Source organism: Grus americana, chromosome 1, assembly GCF_028858705.1.
Source record: "Grus americana isolate bGruAme1 chromosome 1, bGruAme1.mat, whole genome shotgun sequence".
Classification (NCBI taxonomy): Eukaryota; Metazoa; Chordata; class Aves; order Gruiformes; family Gruidae; genus Grus; species Grus americana.
The window spans coordinates 101,236,918-101,258,850 of record NC_072852.1 but is presented as its reverse complement, the minus strand read 5'-3'; the positions used below and the strand labels follow the sequence as shown (position 1 = coordinate 101,258,850).

Sequence of the window (21,933 nt, the reverse complement as noted above, 5' to 3'; positions counted from 1 at the left end):
AAGCTTATTATCTTGAAATGGTTTGTATTTATTCCTTAGTAACTATTTCACCGTCCTTCAGTGTTCACCTTTTAAATGTTGAGCATGGAAAAAGGATACACTTTTGTCTTCATCAGACAGCAAAGAGCAACCTGCAAATACAATAGGCTACTCCTACAGAGAGAAATTTACAGCTTTTTATCTGATGCTGTTGTTTAGCATCCTCTTACAACTATAGAAGAAAAATAACCTGACACTATGCTCACTTGCATTCAGTTGGGATATACTGCTAGCATTAAAGAAATTTTCTGTAAGCATTTTCAGCATTCGATACAATAATCTTGTACGATCCATTCTTGAGGAGAGATTCTAAAGCCCATTAATTGCACCTACTTTGTATTTAAAAAAAATAATCATAGAATCATGGAATGGTTTGGGTTGGAAGGGACCTCAAAGACCATCTAGTTCCAACCCCCCTGCCAGGGGCAGGGACACCCTCCACTAGACCACGTTGCCCAAACCCCCATCCAACCTGGCCTTGAACACTTCCAGGGAGGGGGCATCCACAACCTCTCTGGGCAACCTGTTCCAGTGCCTCACCACCCTCACAGTAAAGAATTTCTTTCTAACATCTAATCTAAATGGACCCTCCTTCAGCTTGAACCCATTACCCCTTGTCCTGTCACTGCACTCCCTGATAAACAGTCCCTCTCCAGCTTTCCTGTAGGCCCCTTCAGGTACCGAAAGGCCGCAATTAGATCTCCCCGGAGCCTTCTCTTCTCCGGGCTGAACAACCCCAACTCTCTCAGCCTGTCCTCATAGGAGAGGTGCTCCAGCCCTCTGATCAGCTTCGTGGCCCTCCTCTGGGAGAGGGCCCTCCTCCAAAGGGAGAGGGAGTGGGAAGAAGAGAAAGTTACAATGCAGTAGTTATTTACCAAAGGTGGTTTTCGTTGTCAGTTTTTTATGTAGACATAGTCAGCCTCGTATCTTTACTCCCTGAGCAGATTTTTTTGATTGTATTGCTAATGCATTATGGTTTTTTACACATTTGAGAAGTATTCTTGTATACCAGAACAGTCCACTAACTTTGCTACAGCAGCATCCTCATTCGCTGGCCTGAATCAGAACAGTCAGCAAGACGAGAGGTGCCCTGCTTTCCAAAGATCCCCGTTTCAATTCTCTATTACCTGCATATACACACACAATCACATTGTAGCATCAAAAACTACCTGAGAGGAATTTGTCCTGACACCTGAACCATGATTGAGTGTTCTGGAATAAGACTAAACATATATTCATACATCGAGGTGCAATGTATTACAATTCTTTTCATAAAGTAAGTCATCTTACTACACAAGATAAGAACCTGAATATCCTAGCCCATTCCTTTCACAAATAATATCCTAAATGAAACTGGAAATTGCCTCTAGTAGGAAAAAAAAAAGCTGTTTTTAATATGACATGGATTTCCTCATCCTCTAGAAAATTTCTTTTATAATTATATATTCTCTTTATGTTTAGTCCCTGCAAGAATTTGTTTGTTGCAATCCATCTGTAAATTTAAAATGTGTTACAGCAGTTTAGTGTGGTATGCATACACAGCGATGAGAGGAGGCTGGGTCCTCAACATTACAGAAAAAACAACTCTGTAAACTGCCTGTGTGGGCAAAGCGAAGGGATCTCTCTCTGTTTAGGGGAACAGCAGACTTCACTGGCTCATTTGTATCAAAGTTTGCAGTGGGTCCAGTGTCATTGAGGTGCATTGCCCTGAATACACATCGATTCAGCTAAGATTTAAAACTTTGCCTGACTTCAATCCCGTGATAAACTAGTTGTTCTTTAGCCAGTTTTGTAATGATCCTGCTGAGGAGTGGAGGATTTGACACTGCGTAGCGGTGACAACCAATATATCTCACATTGAGAACCTGTGCTCTCAGTCAGGCTATTACGTCTTTGAATGATGAAGGAAATGTACCTTCTCTGAGCGATGCACTGGCTAATTCAGTTAACCCATGCATGCGTTGCTGATCATCTTCTTTCTTTTGAAAAGCAGTTTGTTGCAGGAGGATTTGCTCCCCTGAGGGAGGCTTGTGCTGGGCTCTGGGAGCAGGACGTTGGCTGGTGACCGGGGCACAGCCGGTCCCTCTCAGTTTCCTACCTGGCTCCAAAGCTTCTTCATCTCTGTCTTCAGAAAAACAGGCTGCTAGCCATTTTTAGTGCTTGAGGATCACTTCTTTTAGTGATCACTTTTTTTTTTAGTGCTTGAGGATCACTACACCTATCAATACTGATAAAATGTTTTGCTTTTGTGGTTATCCCCTTCAAATGCAATTTAGCTTCCAGGATTACTAAAATGGAGAGCCTGGCTTTCAAGGCTGCACAACAACCAGCAGCTTTTCAAAAGCAGGTGCTGGGAGTTAAGTAAAATAAAAAGTTAGGCCACAGGCTTAGATCTCTGCTAACAGCCTTATGCACTCGTTGCTGGAAAGCTGTTGGGGCACCGAGTGCAACAGGCTTTGACCACCATGTCCACATATGCTTAAGGGTGTTTTTAATCACTGAGTTTGCTAATTCATCAACTCGCTGATCATGTTTTGATCACTGAGAGTAAAGGGCAGAATTATTTTTTTGACCTTGGAGGAAAGCATAGGATCCTGAATCTAAACGAAAGCTTCACACACAGACAGTTCCTCCACTTGAGGTATAGGACAGCAACCAACCATTGTTTTGAAAATCTATTCCTGAAAACAGAGGTATTCAAAACCCATTTGAGAATAACACATACTACTCAAACAACAATCTTTTTAGGAGATGGAAGCCAAATTGTGTGCATCATAGCTACTGCTAAAACAAACAGGGAAAAAGTAAGTCCTGAAAAATTAGTTGGCCAATACCATGACAGATTGTTCTGCTTGTGAACATAAAAATATTTTAATAATCCAAGATCATCCAATTCCTTCAGGAGTTACATTTCAATATGACTCTCACATTTATTTTATAACAGTAATGCACCAATGATTTATAATTTTGATAGTAAAATCCTCTCAGGGCTGGAATTCAGCATATGAGAAAAAAGACATAATTTATTTTTTCCCTTTATTGTTTTGAAGGTTATTGCTTTTGGCTATGTGTGCATATTTAAAGTTTCATATACATGTTTAAACACTGACATAATATTTAAAAGATGAAATTTTACAGACAATTAGCTCATAGCGTTTCCATCTCAACATTCAGTTATGATTCCTCTCCACAGCTCCTTTCTCCCATTTTCCACTTTTCCATCCAGTGACACAACTGTGGAACCTCTGGTCTCCCACATTGTCTTACCTATATACGGCTGCTGAAAATGAATCGGCCCTCTTGGCTGAGAAGTGGGGTTCCACAGCGATGGAAGTGCTCTAGCAGCTGGCAGGGAGAGGGGTGACTACTTTCTTTCCTCCCACGTGCCTGGCAGGGGTCACCTGCTGTCCTCCTCCCAGGACTCTCTCCCACATCCTCTCCTGCTCCTCTGCTTGAGCCTCTGGGGGCTTTGGAGAAGCAACAAATGAAGAGGGACGGGACCTGCTGCACCAGTGGGAAGGACTTGTGGTGGTGGGGAGGAAGGATCGCAGAAGGACAAGGTGGAGAAGCATCTGAGAACAGGGCTTTCTGCTTTGAACAGCGATGCATGGAGATACTGTGATGTGAACTAGGCATTGCCCCCTCTGTAACCTGGACTTTTCTCTGCAGAGAGTAGGGAAGCCTCTCTAGTTTCTGCAGAGAAAAGGGGTAGGGAAGAGCCAAGACCTGTGTCCTCAGCCACATGCAGAGCAACTGACCCACAGCTCCTGGTGAGCTGCCCTCACAGACATCTGCCTGCCCTTGAGCTGGCTCTGTTTTACCTTGAGCTGCCAAGGAGCAGCAGACCCAGGCTTTCCTCACTGAGTCAAGAAAAAACCAGTGAAAGATGAGGAAAATATTTGAACATAAGATGATGCTGAAAAGCAAGCAAAAGGATACAGCTGATGATAGCAAGCTTTCAGGCTATGCCCTTCCTGGGCACCCCACCTGCGATTCACAAAACCCTGGTAAAGCAGCTCTCCATCACTCCCCATTTCTGGTGACTTACTAGGGATTGATGCTTACTTAAAAATTTCTACTGCTAGGTATCTCGTGGTTTTCTAAGTCTAAATAACAATTTTCCTTTTTTCCTGAAATGAAAAAAGTGGTTTAGTTGATGACAGCCAGTCTTACACTACCCTTAATGACAAAGGGAAATGTGAGCATTGCACAGTAATAATAACAACAGTAACAACAACCCCACCTATCTTGGCCAGTCCTAAGAAAAGCACTTGTGGTGGTTTAGCCCCAGGCAGCAGCTAAGCACCACACTACCGCTCGCTCCCTCCTCCCTGTTCCCCCAGTGGGATGGGGAGGACAATCGGAAGGAAAAGGTAAAACTTGTGGGTTGGAATAAGGACAGTTTACTGGGACAGCCAAGGAAAAAGAAAATAACAACGATACTTATAAAAGAATATGCAGAGTGGGTGATACACAAGGCAATTTGCTCGCTGCCTGAACCCGATGCCCAGCGACTCCCCGCTGGCCAGTTCCCCCCTTATAAACTGAGCATGACATCATGGTATGAAATACTCCTTTGGCTAGTTTGGGTCAGCTATCCTGGCTGTGTCCCTTCTCTGCTTCTTGTGAAAATTAACTCTATCCCAGCCAAAATCCAGGGCAGCACTTCATAAACAGAGATAAAACTGAATTAATTATATGTTTTATTTTTGTATACTTGCTTTCTCCATAAATCAAAGTCTGATTGCTAATGGGTGGAATTTTTCTAGCAGGGGTGAAAAGGCATGCTATGCTGACTGCTCCCAACCACCTGATGAGCGTCACTTGGCTGCTGCTTAGATCCCTGTGTTTAACAAAGAATAAATGTGTGACTGCTGCCAGAGCCCAGCTAAACCAAGTGAGCGGAGGAGGATCTGAAAACTGCGGTGCGGGACAAGACACCTGTCATGGAAAGAGCAGAAGAATATTTTTTCAGCTGGCAAGGCTGTAAAACAACAGACCTTTTCTTGGTGAGCTGGAAAGCTGGTTGCAATTGTCACCAGAGGTATCTGTGACAAGATCTGAACACGTGAGAGATGCCAGCTCAGCCTGCAGCTCTGGGAGGAGGTCGTGTTTACAGATCTCCACATCGCGGGGTTCTTTAGTAAATTTTCTGAAATATTATTGGTAATGTTGTCAGTCAGTTTTTGTAATATTTAAGAAACAGGACAGAATTTAAAGCAATATCCATTCCTGGGTGGGAATGGAATTTCAGGAGTGTTTTATCACATTTCACTGAATATACATATATTCCAATGAAATTTGCTGTATTTACTTCTACTTCCTCTACACAAGCTCATGGACTGAAGGGTTTCTATAGTACGACACCTTTTATAATAAGCAATATGAACAAATAAAATGTACAGGGAAATAGTGAGAGGAAGGGAACATCAGCTGAATTTCTGACCTTACGTGAAAAAATCCTGCATTAACATCTCCTAAGCTAATAAAACAAGTAGGAGATATTTTAAGGCATAGTGGTTTCAGACAGAAGATCCTGTGGATTTGTAAGAGGTTACTGTTACTTTAATCCTTTGAACACATGTACCCAGTTTCTGCCAATATGATGCTGCATGTATTTTGACAAAATGACTAATTTATTAAAGTTCTATGATGCAAATGTTACAGTATTATTCAGAAATAATTATAAATATAAAAGTCTTATAAGGGAAAACAATTTTATTTGTCTTCCTGGGGAAAATATTTTAAATACCTAATTTAAATTACAGTGACCAGTGCCTGCCCATCTATCCACCTTGTGATTTTTCAGTAGCTGGTGACATGCCTGGTGTGTTCCTTCCTTGCTGTCACCATCTACTTGGCACAAAAATCGATACTTTTATAGCACATGCTGTTTATTAGGCTAAAAGCTGAAGTCATATTAAATCCCCTTGATTTTTGGTAGCTATCCTTATAATTTATGCTTCAAGTTACACATACATGGCAAACCACACAGGGACTGATAATCTTTTTAGCTTCAGAAACTGGAGGGATTGCCGCCTTAGTCAGAACCTCAGTCCTGTTAAATCACTGAGATCTGAGACTGTTTGAGTACTGCTTTTCCAAGCTGCTGTGAATCACAGGTTGAGCGGCCTGAAAACGGAGGGTCCTTACAGTCTCTAAATCAATTACATTCCCCTGATGCCCCCTCAGTATGTTCATACACGAGATCCTTCCCTCACGCAGAGTATGGCATCACCCAAGGACACAATAATGTTGCACAGCCACGTCACGACTGGCATCTCCACAGTGACGCGCAACGTGAATCCCCGCAGCGACGGGGGGATATTGGTAGTTTTTCTGTTGCAGCACGAGCGGCAGTGTGCAGCTGCCCAGGGGTCGCTGCCCAGGCCATTCCTGAGCTGATTAACTGGTCAGCAACAGCCTCCTCCTGCTTTAATTACTGACTCGAGCTGGCACATCACACTCTTCTGTCTCCATTTTGCTGGGCGTGCTAATACGGTTTGTTGTTGACACTGCATCTCTTCCAGCTTTGAGCTGTTTTAATGTCTGCCAGGCAGATTTGCAACCACCGGCACCACGTGGATTCCACAACGCAGTGAGCAGTAAAGCAGCCTGCAAACCACAACAGCGGGAGCATCTACGTGAGAGGTGGCTACCAGGAGTACCTTCTCTGGGGGAAGATGGTCTTCAGGAACAGAAATGATATGCTGTCAGTGTGGTTTTCTTACTCTAAAGGTCATTTAACACTAGAGATACTATGCCAGCCAGTGATGGCAACTGTAGGTTCTCCTGGATCATACATTTGCAGCAAGAACCTGGTACTTTGGATACAGGTCAAACATCTGTGGAGAAGTCACAGAAACATTCTTATTCCAGTATAAGTCCCATCTCGTTTTGTTTGTATCAGTTTGTATGTGTTAAATGTTAGTGTTGTCAAATTTTCAGCTGTAATTCAGAAAGCCATGGAAAATGGACTTTTTAGATGATGGTTGTGTATTGAGAAGTTTCTGGAGCACAGCAAATTCACAGAGCAGCTCAAGACATCTTCCTAGTAAAATATATTGTATATAGTAAAGTTGCTGCCTTTTTAAATTGTAGAAGTAGACACAAAATAGTCCCTAAATCAGTCACTCAAAGAGAGGAAGCTGTCCTTCAGAAAGGAGTAGTTAGAGTCCAGTTATTATTCATATTATTTCAGTATTTGCCATTTCAAGGACTGCAAAGCTAAAGCTTTTGTTAATGCACAAACTATTCAGATGGGAGATGCCAACCCATTTGCTGCATACTATTGAACTAGTTTTTAAAAGGTAAAGGTTTTCCGAAATTTAGAAGTAGAGATGCAGAATAAAAAAAAAAGTGCGGCCTGTTTGGTAGCTGATATATACCATTATCCATCTGCCTGTTTGGGCCTTCTTACTGAAATAATGCTGCCAGTGAGGGCTCTGCCAACCACATTCGCAATTTTCTTTCCATTTTAAATAGCAGGCAATTTTAGATCCTACTTACATTACTCATATGATTTTCTCCAACTGAAAATCCTTCTGTTACTATTTTCCACTGACAGAGAAAATATTGTTTGATATGCAATCTGTTCCTTGCCTTCCAGATTTTGAATTTAAACTCGTCTCGGCAATCAGCTCGCTATTTTCTTTTAAGAAACAAACCCTCATCTCAGCATTTACAGAACAGAAGCAGCGTAAAGAAAGTTTGAAAGTTACTGCCATCCTAACACATGCATTCATATTGAACAGAGGGATTTAATTATATAGTACATTATTCTATATAGTTCTTTTAAAAACTGGGGTATCTTAAAATACCTGGTAGTGATACAGCTGTTGCAGTAAGCAGAGGTTAACATAGAGGCTTGCAGAGCCGTGAAGTCGCCTGCGTGCTTTAATATGGAAGAGGCGCCTTCGCTCCCTGTGAAGCCCCATCCCAAAGATCGTCACCAGGGGACGGAGAAGAAGCTGGGACTCAAGAGATGCAACTCCTTGAATAAAGAAACCTGCAGATTTTCTAATCTCTGCTTTCCTAATAGGTGTTTTCCTGAGACATTTAGTTCCATTTAAAAGGCAACAGGAAGAAAGTACAGCAGCGTTTTATTTATTTGCACAAATTCTGTGCAGGATACTCTCCTCTCCATCTGTCTTTTTAGCCCAGCAGACTGTCAGATACATGAAATGGATGAAACCCTCTTCTCCAGGGAGCCCAGGATGCAGAAATCTTTCCCTGACTCCTCAATAATCTCCCTGTTCCCAGGAATAAAACAGGTCACATTAAACAAAAGGGATCTAGCCTACACCAAACACTTCCAAGTTACGTAGGACTTGAATGGTAAGGATCTGTAAATCAGTAACTTTATGAAACTGGTGAGGCAGGATATTGTTTTGCAACCTATTTGATTCTAAGCAGATCACCTAAACGTTAAAAATAATAGCTAAGAAAAACCATAGACCATTAACATCCTCAGAAACAACCTAAAGCAGATACTGAGCTAAACTTTGACAGTTTATCACTGACATTGTTTCCTTACTTGCAGAAGAAGTGATAGCTCAATTATTATTTTAATTGCCACATTAGTTTTGTGGACCACCAAGCAATGTCTTATGTACGGTCTATAGGTTGAGAAATTGTTGGAAGATTTGTCTGCCTCAGAGCAGCAAAGGGGCAGGAAAGATCCATTTTGCATCTCCATGTGAAAGTATGGCTGCTGATTTCTGCCCCTGAGGATCTTACTTCCTACTTTAAGTTAAAAATGGTTACTTCTGTGAATAAAACAAAGTTGTATGAAAAATTTAATGACTCCTAAACTACTAACTTTGTCACCCACACAGCTAGAACAGGAAACAGGTATACTCAGGGGGAAAGTTTTAATATTCTAAGAGTTTCATCTAATAAATATCTAATAAAATGTTTGTCTGATATAGTTGCCACTAAACCTTTGCAAATCTCGCTAACAGAAAAGGGGGTATTTCCTGAAAATGCCTTTTTCATTAGATGAAAAAAAAATCCTACCCTTTAAAAGAAGATGCTGAGCTACAAAAAACAAGTTTTGTACAAGTTTCGTCTGGCTTTTGTATTTATAATTAAGATAACATTAGTTACCCAGATGGAACACGACTTTACTTTTTCACTACAGATACAATCTTCAGGAAAAACCCCCACAACCCACAGAATTTTAAAGCCACTTTGTTTCTCTTGACAGAAGATAAGAAATCGCTCGGGTGCTTGATTTAATGCTGCAGGACCTTAAAGTTCATGAATTACAGCTGCTGCTGCAACTGTGCTTAGAAGCTGCTACGCGACACAAAATGAGCAGCCGGCACAGTCTAATACAGCCTTGAGCTCTACGTTTCAAACATTTTCAAAATATATATTTTTTTTTTTTTTTAACAGAAAAATAGTGCAAATACAGGCAAAGCTGTTACCTCCAATGTCCCACACGCTCTCCAGCGGGAGGCTGAGGGACCTGCAACTCCTTTGTCCTCTGCCCCCATCAGCATGCCCACCCCGTGCAGGGCGATCGGAGAGCAGGGCTGGGAGCAGCTGGTACAAAACCAGGCTGGAAATGAACTGCCAGATTCATTAGCCTTGCAACACGCTAACTGTGAGTCACCAACGTGACATTGTTCATGTCAGTAATTGCAGCAGTTTCATTTCTCTATTTATTAAATCAAGGTGCAGCTCAGCTTGCAGCCAGAGGAGAAATCCATGTTATTACCAAGGTGATGGGAAGTGCTGAAAGCGGGTGCTCTTCCTAATTCTACCCACCTGATGCTGCTTATCCCAACAGCAAATAAAAGAATCTAATAGCTATGATAGACTGAGGAAGATTAACTTTAGAGGAAATTCACCATCCCATGCATAAAAATATTGTACATTTAAAAAAAAAATTATAGAACAACCCTGGCCATCGGACTTGGTTTTATCTAGAGAAATAACATCCACCTCTCTTGCTAAATTTAAGAGAATCAGAACAACCTTTTAGACAGACACTGAATTTCAGAGATCAGTTTAATATTTCAGCTTCTAAACTGCCTGGGATCATTAAATGTATTGGTGATACACATTTTTATTAGGAAGTGTAAAGAACAATTCGGTCTGTACGCCTTTAACATAAACAGCTTAATTCTAATGAGAAAACACATTTGTTCCGGTTTCTCACAGGCACATTTGAATTACATCTGAGCTAAAGGCACAGCCTTGATTTTGGATTCCTTAATGACATCTCATTAACAATGAAGCTGAACACAAACTTGTCATAAATAAATGTAAAGGACATCGATGTGGGAAAAGATGTTATTTCATTAGTTGTGCAACTCTTGCTATGCACAGAATTACAGAGGAAAGTCATTTATAAAAGAATAAAGATATTGTATGCTTACAGTAATTGTAAAATATTGTAACCTATTCTGGTTGTCCATTACACTGACTGCAATATGAGCACAATTTTTACAGAAGCATATTTAATGCAACTATCCTTTACTGCCACAGCAAAATGCTTTAAAAAAATCATTACTTAAGAAAAGCGTCTTCTGCTGGGAGTCCTAAAGTTAGTGTTAGCAAAATAAAGTTAATTCTAAGAAACATTCTCAAAAATACTGTAGCTGTTATTTTGGCAAAGATACGGGAAGGCTGTAGGGTGGTGTTCTGGAAGTAGATATCCCAACCGAGATTAACAGTGAGGAAGCATATTCTGAATTAATGATTATACTGTTGATGTCCAGCTTCTATTTGCTGGAATAATTACTCCACGTTAACATATCAACATGTCAGCAATCCACAATCTGAGTTTCAGGTCACTGACTACCTCCTGAGAAGTGTTGCTCCCACCCCAATCTTCGCACAAAACTCTTGATCGTCTTATTGGGTTGTTAACGCTAAAATATTCCAGTAACCGAGACACAAAACTTTCATATATCAAGTTTTAAGTGTATGTACGACATAGATAAAAAGACATGCTAAGAACAAAGTTTAAAACGGCATCACCATGAACTTGGTGAGCAAGGGCTGCCTAACCAGAGTGAGCAGGTGACAAGGCATGGTGCTGCACAGTTCTGAAAATTTATTTGCTTTGCATAGCCCCTCTATTTTACTTCTGCTGATTTTTCTCATTTAAATTTTTGTTCCATTCTTCTGCTTTGAATTAACTTTTTGGTAAAGATGGGGAAAGAGTAAAGACAGGATGAAGGTTCTGGAAACTGGAGTGAGGAGATGTTCACTGACAGGCCACCAGGTCTCACCTATTCCAGGCTACTAAAAGCAAACATCTGAGTTTAATCAATTTTCATTTCACATGCAAAACAGGTTGCTTATCTAAGACCATTTTTCCATATGCAAATATCTACTTCCTGTAAATCCCCGGACAAACGTGGGAGCTTGTCTATCTGAAAATGGGCACGGACAACAAAGCACCTGCACACACCTAGAAGTGTCAATATACAGAGACTGAGATAAAATTTTACTCTTCAGATTTCCCTCTAGACTCTTTTCTTTACAGACTACCAGAGAATCTCTCGCTTTACTTGAATGGGCTTCAGGAGTGGGCAGAACAGACCTTCCCTTACCTCTGTTTAAGGACTGATAATACACCACTCCTCCGGGACTGGGACCAAGAACACCGCCTGGCATCTCTGAGTCTCATGGGCTGTTCAATCTCTGAAAACCCACCTACCAAAGCAACTGAAAATGAGTTACATCTTAACAAGTACCACAGCTCATTATATTTTGATCTTCTTATACAGTTTTCTAATGATATTACTATATAAAAAAATCCTGATCTAGTTTGCCATGCAGTCATCTGTTCTTTTAACAATACCTTTAAAATAAACAAACATAAATACTTCTTTTTCCCCAAGAATGTTATTTTGTTTAAATGTGTTTAGTGCTGATGATAATGACAGAACAAAAAAAAAAAAAAAAAGCCAATTCAAACCCAAGGAAGTTATATGGCCAGCACTAATTGTTATTAGCTGCTAATTTGCCTTTTCTTAATCTCTTTCTCTCAGTTTGAGATGTTTAATCTCTACGAGATCATCAGAGAAAAGATAAAAGGTGTGTTATGTGCTTTTCCTGAAACCAGTTTCAATTGCTTCCATTGGAAGTAAGCTTGGTATCATGGTATTTATACTCTGAAGTGTATTTTCTGAAGTGTAAAAAGGACAATGTACACTGTGATCTAGAAAATAAATATATATATGCAAATAAAATAAAAGTTGCAGTTCTCAAAGCTCTACCATTATTATTTATGCCATTTAGCCCTGTTAAGAATGTTTCCATTATCTTTTTTTAAACAAATGGGGTTCTATCTTAAAAAAAAATAAAGAACTATTTTGAAATTAAGTTTCACACCATACCCACTTGGTTATAAAAGTATAACTTAAAAAAGACCAAACTCTAATACACTTAAAAGCTTAAAAATCAAGCCAAATACACTTAAAAGCTTAAAATTTAAATGCGAGAAGGAAATAGCTAGGTAGATACAACCAAAGATCTGCTTGAAACTTCTCTCCTTGGAATACGGATATTAGAGTTGCTGTTAACTCTAACAACAATGCTTATTGCAAGATAAGTTTTATGGAAAGAAATGTTAGTATGGAGATAAAAGCTTCGTCTTTTGCATTGCAGAGAATCATTCTCCTTTGAGAGCATGACCACAGTGGGATAATTAGTCTGACATTTAAATATTTCTATCCTTTTGAATTGTTTATGCCCTTTAAGCAGAACAGCTGATTATGAACTTCAAACTTTTTCATCAGCCTAGGGAGAGTTCTAGGTTGCCAATATGTAGATAATTCACCAAAACAGACCCAGCTATGCTTAATTTTAAGAAAACCTAGTAAAATTTAAGTACTAATAGACCTTTCTCCTTTCACAAAGCAAGTCTTTATTGCTTCAAGTCTATCTTCAACTAAATCTTGTAATGGCTGGTAGGGAACACAATGCCAGTGAATGAAGGGTAGCTGAAGAAAGCAACTTTAATTTAAATAAGTCTCCTCAATTTAAGCTGTGTGATATACAGGTTTTTGGCATAAGTTATGGAATGCCAAGTATAAAGTAAAAAATGTCAAAAATTGAGAAATATATTGTTTAAGGAAAATATTGGGGGGAGGGGGGAGTAATTTTTGATACTTTACCGGCAGGGTCACGTTGTTTCTGCTCTCACACAAAGACAGAGAAAACACCGACAGCTTGCTTAAGCTCCCTTCCGGGCAAACAGCCACCTTCCCGCCTCACCCTCAACACAGCGAGCAGTGTCCCCCCCGTGCCCTGCTCCACCAGGGGCAGGGCGGCTGGAAGAGCCACCCCCCAGCTTTCCTGCTCCACCTCCTCCTCCTGTAGGAAGACTGTGGGCAACAGGCCATGGTCTCTCCTTGGAGAGACTGGGAAAAGAGAGAGAGGGGAAACACTGCAGCCCGGGGAGAAAACCCAGAATTTACTTGTAAGGACTAACGACTAACAGCAAAGACCCTCCACGTGCCTCATCCCTTTTCGATTCCAACCACTCTGCATCACTTGGTAGACACATGGGCACCTCATGAGCCCGCCAAAACAGAAAGAAGGGTGCTTAATAAGTGCAGTTTCTTCTTCAGCCCTGTCCAGCTGGTCTATGAAGGCCACGGGTACTTGCAGGCGTTTCTGAAAGCAGCCCACGGCAACCCTGTAGGAGCTGGTGGCATCCGGCAGGGAGGCAGGTGCTTTACCCTGACCTGCAGCAGCTGGGCACCCGACTCGCTTGGAGTCGACACAGCTGTCATTACACTGGAGCCAAATTCCCAGCTCTTGAGAGGCGGCATTCAATGTTGGTTTTTTTTTTTATGCTGGCAACTCAGAAGTCAGCCATGTGCTGTTTAAACTATTCTAAATCCAGATTTTGCATACACAGAAAGCAATAAGGGTTTCCACTGGTCATATGTGAGTTGATGTGATCAATAGGGCTTTTTCATCTCAGACTACCATTATTTCCATATAGCCTGAGGCTAGATTACTGCCGTCCTAAGAGGTCCTGCATACTCTTACAGTTAAAAACGTTTCGTAAAATGAATGTAATGTGAATTTCGAAATAAAAAAAAAAAGGTATCTCCTAATATTATTTTCTTTTCAGAATCAGTTGTGCAATAGGGAGGATGCACACACACTTTACTAACTTTTATTCAATAATACAGAACAGTTGTCACCATTCAGATAACATGTCACTGACCTCTTCCCAGATTAGACTAAAACTACCTTTAATGCCAAAAAACCAGGCAAGGTTGTGCCTTGGAACAGAAAAGTAATTTCAGTGCCAATTTTTGAAAAGTCTTCCTTCTCCCATTCTCCTTTTCTTCTGCCCCCTCCTCTACAACTATTTCACACAATGTGGCCTTTGGCAGAAAAGTGGGACGCACATCTAGAGGAGCAGACTACATCGTGGATAACGCTAACCCTAAAATAAGGGTCACAGTTAACAGGCGCTGCTCCTATTGAGAAGCTGGCGTAAGAAAAGTCTAACACAGCCCTTGTAGATCTTGGTGAGTGGGTCTTACTACTCCTCCTCCCTATCCTGATCTGAGAACCACATTTTGGAAAGTGACTGAAAAGCTAGGAAGAGTGCAGAGAAAAAGCCAGAAAACCTATTTAAAGTCTGGAGAAAATGTCCTATGGTAGGAGCCTTAATGCGCTCAAGCTATTTATTTATTTATCACAAACAAGATTTAGTGGTTACTTAGTTACAGTATATGGGGCTTTCAAAGTGAAGAAACAGCTGATATTAAAGAGCTTTTTGATGCATTGGAGGAAGTAAGGACAGGGCAAAAAAAAACCCCAAACCAAAGCAAAAAACTTCCTTTGGCCAGGAAGAGAAGCTGGATAGATTCAGCCCAGATTAAGGCAGTGGTTTATGACAGCAGATTAACCACTAAAACAAAGTAGATAGGGGTTCTTATCACCCCGTATCTCCAAGTACAGACTGGATGCAATTCGAGGAGACACGTGTTAGCAAAACACAATGTATACGTAAAGTTAACATCCGTGCCTTGGCTCTACATATAGGGCTAACTATGTGCCCCATTATGTTCTGGAAAGCACCAGAGTGCAACTGGTCAATGTTCATAAAGGGTGCCTTTAGCTCCAGCTTTCTTGAGAAGAAACAGCAGCTAATAATCTTCTTCCAGAAAGAGGAAAAAAACTCTTTCAAAAATTGATTCAGAGTAAGAAATTTTCTGAATTGATTTCACTCACTTTTCTTGGCCAAGGTGACCCTTTGTAAACATACCACTAGATAACAATACTACAGGCTAGGCTGGCCTGAAAGGAGTGGGTCAGCCTTAAGAGGCTTTGACATCCCCAGTCCAGCTGAAAGTGGGCTTAAAACCACTGACAATGCAGTCAGAAACTGTCCTTGGTCATCGATCTTCAGCCAGGCCCTGCAAGTCTGCAGACAATTCCTCAGCTTACCCAAATTAAGAGCTACATTGCCAAAAAGTATCTGAGTTCACTCATACGCTTAAATAGCTATCAATAGGGCAATATCAGAAAAATACTGCACAAAATCTCGGTATTTTTTCAATTAATATTAAGAAGCACACACAATAAGCCTCACCCTTATTAACACTCATGTATCACTAGTCTGGCGTTTTATAAAAATAGATACAAAGTTACTGAATCAAATCCAATAAATGACACATACAGTTTTGAAAAGTCCTTTGTCTCTTCAAGGAACGGTCAGCATCATAGCATCGCCCCTACAGCTAGGTTGGTGGAAACACTGAAGCCACAGACGTGGCCCTTCAGCATGGCGTGTTTCTTGAGCCTCTGCTACTTACTTTGGTAATACGCAGATTTAAACACCGCCTTGGGAAGACCTCCTCAAACTGGTAAAATACAGTTGAACTGTGGGTTGTCCTTAACACAGATATGATGAACATCTGGGAGTTGCTAGGGTTAATGAGTATGTGACACAGCAAGGTGGATTCACTCACACATCCCTTAATTAACACATTTATAAATATTCATAGGTCAACTAGATCTCTAATTATTCCCAGAGACTTAGAGAAGCCTAATCTTCTATTAAAACCTTAGCCTTTTATCTTTTTATCTGCTAGGGGGTTTTTGACCAAATGTTAAATCTGTCACTTGAAAAAAACCTGTGAATTAGGGAGTGTTCATTAGAATTTGGAAAACTCATTTCAGTGAAAAGTTAATTTAATGAAAACAAAGTGAAATACAAACAGCATGGTGCAACAAGCTGAACAGGGAACACTAGAAACACGTACTACAACGTCTTATTTCAGGTGTAATACCATTTCGTGTTGGTATTCTTCACGCTACATTAAAGCTTGAGGCAAAAACTAAGAGAGGACTTACTATTTTATTGTACAGATACATGAATAGGTCTCGTGAGCCTGCGTACAAATCAGTACGCGACAAGTCTGTCCCTATGCTACATACAGATGAATCAATTCCCAGCCACCTCATTTGCCTCCACCACAGCGGTTTGACTGAGCCATTCCTCTACTCCACAAACAATCCCAAGCCGCGACTGGGAACTGTAACTGAACTGTTACAGTACGCCAGCAAAGCACAGACCAGACTTTGTTGGAGGTCCTTTGTGCAGCATCCTGTCCTCTATTAAGATATTCTTACCACAGCTGTATTTTGCAAAGCAACCCTGCGGGCGGAGAGGATACGGATGCCCAGCAGAGTCCTGCGCTAACACAGCTGCAGCATTTATGGCAAGTTGGCCCAGGCATCTGCACTGCTCTGCGTATTTCAACCTTGCCTACTAAATACTGCTCTTGCCCAGCTAGTCTACTGCTCTCTCACTCTTGATCCATACTTTTGCAGGAAAACATGCATGGAGATTAAGTCTGATTAAAAAAAAATAAAATAAAAAAATCTTTTCAATTTCAGCTCAAGAACTGTACCAAATCACCTCTTCAGAACAGCAAAGATCTCTCTGTAGACTCATATTCATCTACAATAACAACTGAATGCCCAGAAAATTAAACCTGTAGTGCTTAGAAACCTGTTACCAACCCTCCTCAGGTCTTTCCTGTTACAGAAACAGCTTTGCGGTACCACAGCTGAAATATCCATAACTACAAAGAGCCCTATACTCTGAGTTTCAGGAGATGAGACATCCATACCTGCTGAAATACAAGTCTCAACAACTTCTCTTCTTGTGAGGACCTGCAACTCCTAGGTATCAGTACAGATTTTGCCCTCCTTAAGAGCCCAGTGATGGAAGTAGGAAGGGTGGGAAGCTGCACTACATCACTCAGATGAGAATACACTGTGCAGAGGACAACTACAGACCGGCATAGGTGATTTTTGGATGTGAACGTAGAGATACTTTTGCTCAAAGGTTAGAAAATAGGCAAGAAGTAGGTAGAAGAATAGCAAAAATCCATAGTTACTTCAACAAGAAAAAAACCTCCCATGTTTCTTGTAGAATCAGGCAAAAAAATTGTTAACTGAATCGCAAGTAATTTGAGGTGGAAGAGACACTGCTGAAAAGGAAAGGTACTTCAGAAGTCTGACAAAGGCTACAGGGGATGCCCTTGCAGTCAGCTGCAAGTTAGCAAGAGTCTGACTCTCAAGAGTCCCTTTTGGTGACTGAAATGAAGGCAAAATAATACAAGATTGATGAAAACAGTTTTATTTTCCAATGAAAACATTTGGCAAAATATGATTTCATATCTGTATTTATACAACTTACCAAGGAGAGAATTCACTATAATACTATAATCAGAAACTGATAGTTTGTCTATCTTCCATCTTTTTTAATTATGAGGACACTGAGAAGAAATTAAGTATCAACTTTTATAATATTGGTAAAACACCTAAAGAAATAGACATTAAAACCCCCATCAGCATATCTGCACCTAGTGTACTACTTTTTGGGTGTTTTGAATCTACAAATTCCTCTCCTTGAAAATACAGTATTCCCTAGAATCCTTTTTCTTTTATTCACAACCATTTTTCCATTATGTCCTGCTCCCATTCTCACTCATTTTTTTTCCGTTTCCTTTTCCTCAGTTCTTTCCTTTTTAATGATCTCAAGACTGTACAAAAAATATATTGTCAGCCTTGTGCTGGTTTTGGCGGGATAGAGTTAACTTTCTTCACAGTGGCTCGCATGGGGCTACGGTTTGGATCTGTGCTGGCACCAGTGCTGCTAACACAGGGATGGTTTGGTTCCTGCTGAGCAGCGCTCACACAGAGCCAAGGCCTTTGCTGCTCCTCACACCACCCCACCAGCCAGCGGGCTGGGGGTGCACGAGGGGTTGGGAGGGGACACAGCCGGGACAGCTGACCCCAACTGACCAAAGGGATATCCCATACCATGTGATGTCATGCTCAGCATATAAAGCTGGGGGAAGAAGAAGAAGGAAGGGGGGGTACACATGTTTGGAGTGATGGCGTTTGCCTTCCCCAGTCACCGTTACACATCTGATGGAGCCCTGCTTTCCTGGAGATGGCTGAGCACCTGCCTGCCCATGGGAAGTGGGGAATGAATTCCTTGGTTTGCTTTGCTTGCGTGCACGGCTTTTGCTTTCCCTATTAAACTGACTTTATCCCCAACCCACGAGTTTTCTCACTTTAACTTTTCCAATTCTCTCCCCCATCCCGCTTCAGGGGAGTGAGTGAGCGGCTGCGTGGTGCTGAGCTGTTGGCTGGGGTTAAACCACGACAGTCCTATAAGCATTTTATCATGAAAAATGCATCCTGCTAAAATAAAGTCAGCTTCCTAAAAATACTCTGGTTTGAAGACTTCAGAAATTACACTCATAGAACAATGACAGATAAATACAAAGCAATGGAGAGCAATTATAGCTACAGGTATCCAATATGTAGCAATTATTCCTTTACGAAGTAGCATAATCTCACAGTGTGTACATTGAAGAATGTAAGTTATTATTGAGTGTTATACGCATTTTTATGCATACAAACATAAATTAGATTTTGATACTGCACAAAAATTCAGTTTGAACAGTTTTGAAGTTCACTAAAATATCGTAAACACAATTATAAATCCAGAAACAACATCCAGCCTCACACTCCTGAGCATATCATCTCCAAGCCAACGAAGTGACACTTTCCATATTTGCTGTGGCAAGTTCCCTCATTGCAAACTGCCCCTGTTCCCATTACATAGCATTTGGTGCTCTGGGGTTAAAACACAATTGTTCTTTATTGATATTTCTTCACTTCATAATAGCTCAGTTAATGTGAGGGCTGAGCAAATAAAATAAATCTCACCCAGTCTAGTTACTGATGAAGTCCTAACTGTAAAGCATCACCAGAATTGCAATAAAGTTTTGTTTCACAGGGAATTAGTTGGTTCACTTAATGAAAGAGTAGAAAAGAAAATTAATATATTTGTATAGTGGGTGCTCAGAGGACCAAAACTTAGGACAAAATGAGGAGCTGAGTTTTTGACCGTATGAAATTAATTACCTTTATTTTGGGGAACAAAATGCTGAAGTACGTTATACTTTTCATGGTGCAACTCGTATGGCTAACAATGCTTTGGAAAAGATTAATTTCCTTTCGAGAGTGGAAAAGTTTAATTTCCTTTCGAGACACACAATATTAAAGAAGAATTAGTGAATATGAGACAAAAGACACAGTATTGTGATACTATATAAAAAAACCTCTATGGAAAAATAATGATTGATAAGTACTGCACAAGGTTCACATGAAAGCAAAGGCTAAAGGAAAAAAAGACAAAATTGTATGATCATGAACAAGGGAAGTTAAGCAAATATGATAACAATTTAAATATAACAGCAGGTTTTCATATGGTGAATTAATGAATAGATACAGAGAAGTATAATGGCAAGTCAAAAATCTTACTGCAGTTTTGTTGAAGGTTGCTGAAAATCCTTCACCAAATATATATCAAAATTACAAAAAAAAAAAGATAATACATTAACTATTGTAAATATAAGTTGACCAAGTATAATGTAAACCTGTAAACCTTTTCAGAAACACCTATATTTCAGCTGAATTCTAAATGCAAATAATCAAATGCTGACGGGATAAAACCCATGTCACCCGCAGCCAGGCTGAATTTGCTGTTATTCATCTCTTCTTTTGCAACAGCACTGTTTCTAGGAATAGCAACCTGGAAGTGCTGGGATTCTGGAAATGGTTTTGAGGAACTCCCTGCCAAACCAGGAGTTTCAGGATAAGAGCTCTTGGCTTTTGCTTTACGACACTCAGTGGAAAGTCTTGTTCCTTCTATAAACTCTAAATTTCAAACATTTAGTTGAAACACACATGCTGACTTTGTACTAACCCTAGACTGTTTCTAGATTCAATTGTTTTGTTTCAGTCATTTCTCCCAGTAAATGGAAGTTCAGAACTAAAGATGAAGTTGCAAGCATCACAAACGCCTTCATCCCCTTTTAAGGGAGTGTCCTGGTTTTAGCTGAGAGGGTTGATTTTCTTCATAGTAGCTAGTGTGAGGATATGTTTTGGATTTGTGCTGGAGACAGTATTGATAATATAGAGATGTTTTTGTTCTATGGACTTATTGTTGAGCAGTGTTTACACGGGGCCAAGGCCTTTTCTGCTTCTCGCACTGCCCTGCCAGCAGGATGGCTGGGGGTGCACAAGATGTTGGGAGGAGGCACAGACAGGACAGGTGACCCAAACTGACCAAAGGGGTATTCCATACCATTTCATGTCATGCTCAGTTTATAAGGAGCTTGAGGGAAGAGAAGGGGGGGGTGGCGGCGTTCGGAGTGATGGCGTTTGTCTTCCCCAGTAACCGTTACACGTATGATGGAGCCCTGCTTTCCTGGAGATGGCTGAGCACCTGCCTGCCCACAGGAAGTGGGGAATGAATTCCTTGTCTTGCTCTGCTTGTGTGCGTGGCTTTTGCTTTACCTATTAAACTGTCTTTATCTCAACCCACGAGTTTTCTCACTTTAACTTTTCCAATTCTCTCCCCCATCCCGATGGGGAGGAGCGAGTGAGCGGCTGCGTGGTGCTTAGCTGCCGGCTGGGGTAAAACCACAACAGGGAGCAAAAGTGTGAGCAAATTACCAAAAAAAAAAAAGAGTATAAGAGGAAAAAGTAATGATTTTTAACCAACAAGCAAGCGAGTTCACTACAGAACAGTTCTTCGCATCAGAATTCAGTATAATTGTCAGTGTTTTCCCAAGAATGACTAAGGGGTGAAAGAGAAAAGCTTACTCAGGGAAGCAGGATGAACAAAAGATCTATATGAAAACATCACCTATTCATAGTTCGTCAAACAGAGCTTGGCCTCTAACTACATGGAGAACTAGCACCTTCTCCCCTGATTCAAAACCAATTAGAATGGCTACGCTTAATAAATGTTTTGCCATTAGCTTTTAATATAACGGACAGCTTTATTGTATATCTGAAAAATCAATAAGTACAGATCAACAGAAATGCAAATATCAGCATTTTTTTGCCTGTACTGTCTATGTAGGGTTTTTTAAAGATTGTTTTATAACATCAAGTAACTTTGGAAAGCATCCTGACAAACATAGACTAATGCACGCACTGAACAGGCGGGTGGAATTCAGTGGGTTGCCACCCCTTTCCGTCTTGAGCTCTCTCCTAATGGTCAATGTACTTTACGGTGCTGGAAGAAAGAAACATATGAACCCACCCTTCTTACTTCAGAACTAGCTGTTGAAGAGAGAAAAAACAAAAAAAAGGCTTTAGATTCCCAACCATAATTCAGTTTTTCTCCATGTAGTACCCAAATCCTGCCAATCAGATATTCCCGGTATTAGTGGTAAAAGTAGACCAGCAAGGAGATCTAAAAGAGATGTCAGGAACAGGCTAGCAAACACATTTCTGCAAGCAAGAAGTTACAGTATTTACTACAACCTACAAAACATAAAAATAGATTATCAAAGATATAGA

The 21,933-nt window shown here is 40.6% G+C and overlaps 1 protein-coding gene across 10 annotated transcripts in view; it reads right to left on the bottom strand.

The window, feature by feature from the left end:
- The window catches only part of EPHA6 (EPH receptor A6), a 521,269-nt gene that overhangs the window by 318,577 nt on the left and 180,759 nt on the right, over positions 1-21,933 (bottom strand). For 2 of the 10 annotated variants that reach the window (XM_054813895.1, XM_054813904.1), the window contains exon 1: positions 9,471-9,583. The exons of the other annotated variants lie outside the window; for them this stretch is intronic. The gene's annotated coding sequence lies outside the window, so the exon portion shown is untranslated. Of the gene's footprint in view, positions 1-9,470; positions 9,584-21,933 lie in introns of those variants that run through there. 10 annotated transcript variants of the gene reach the window in all.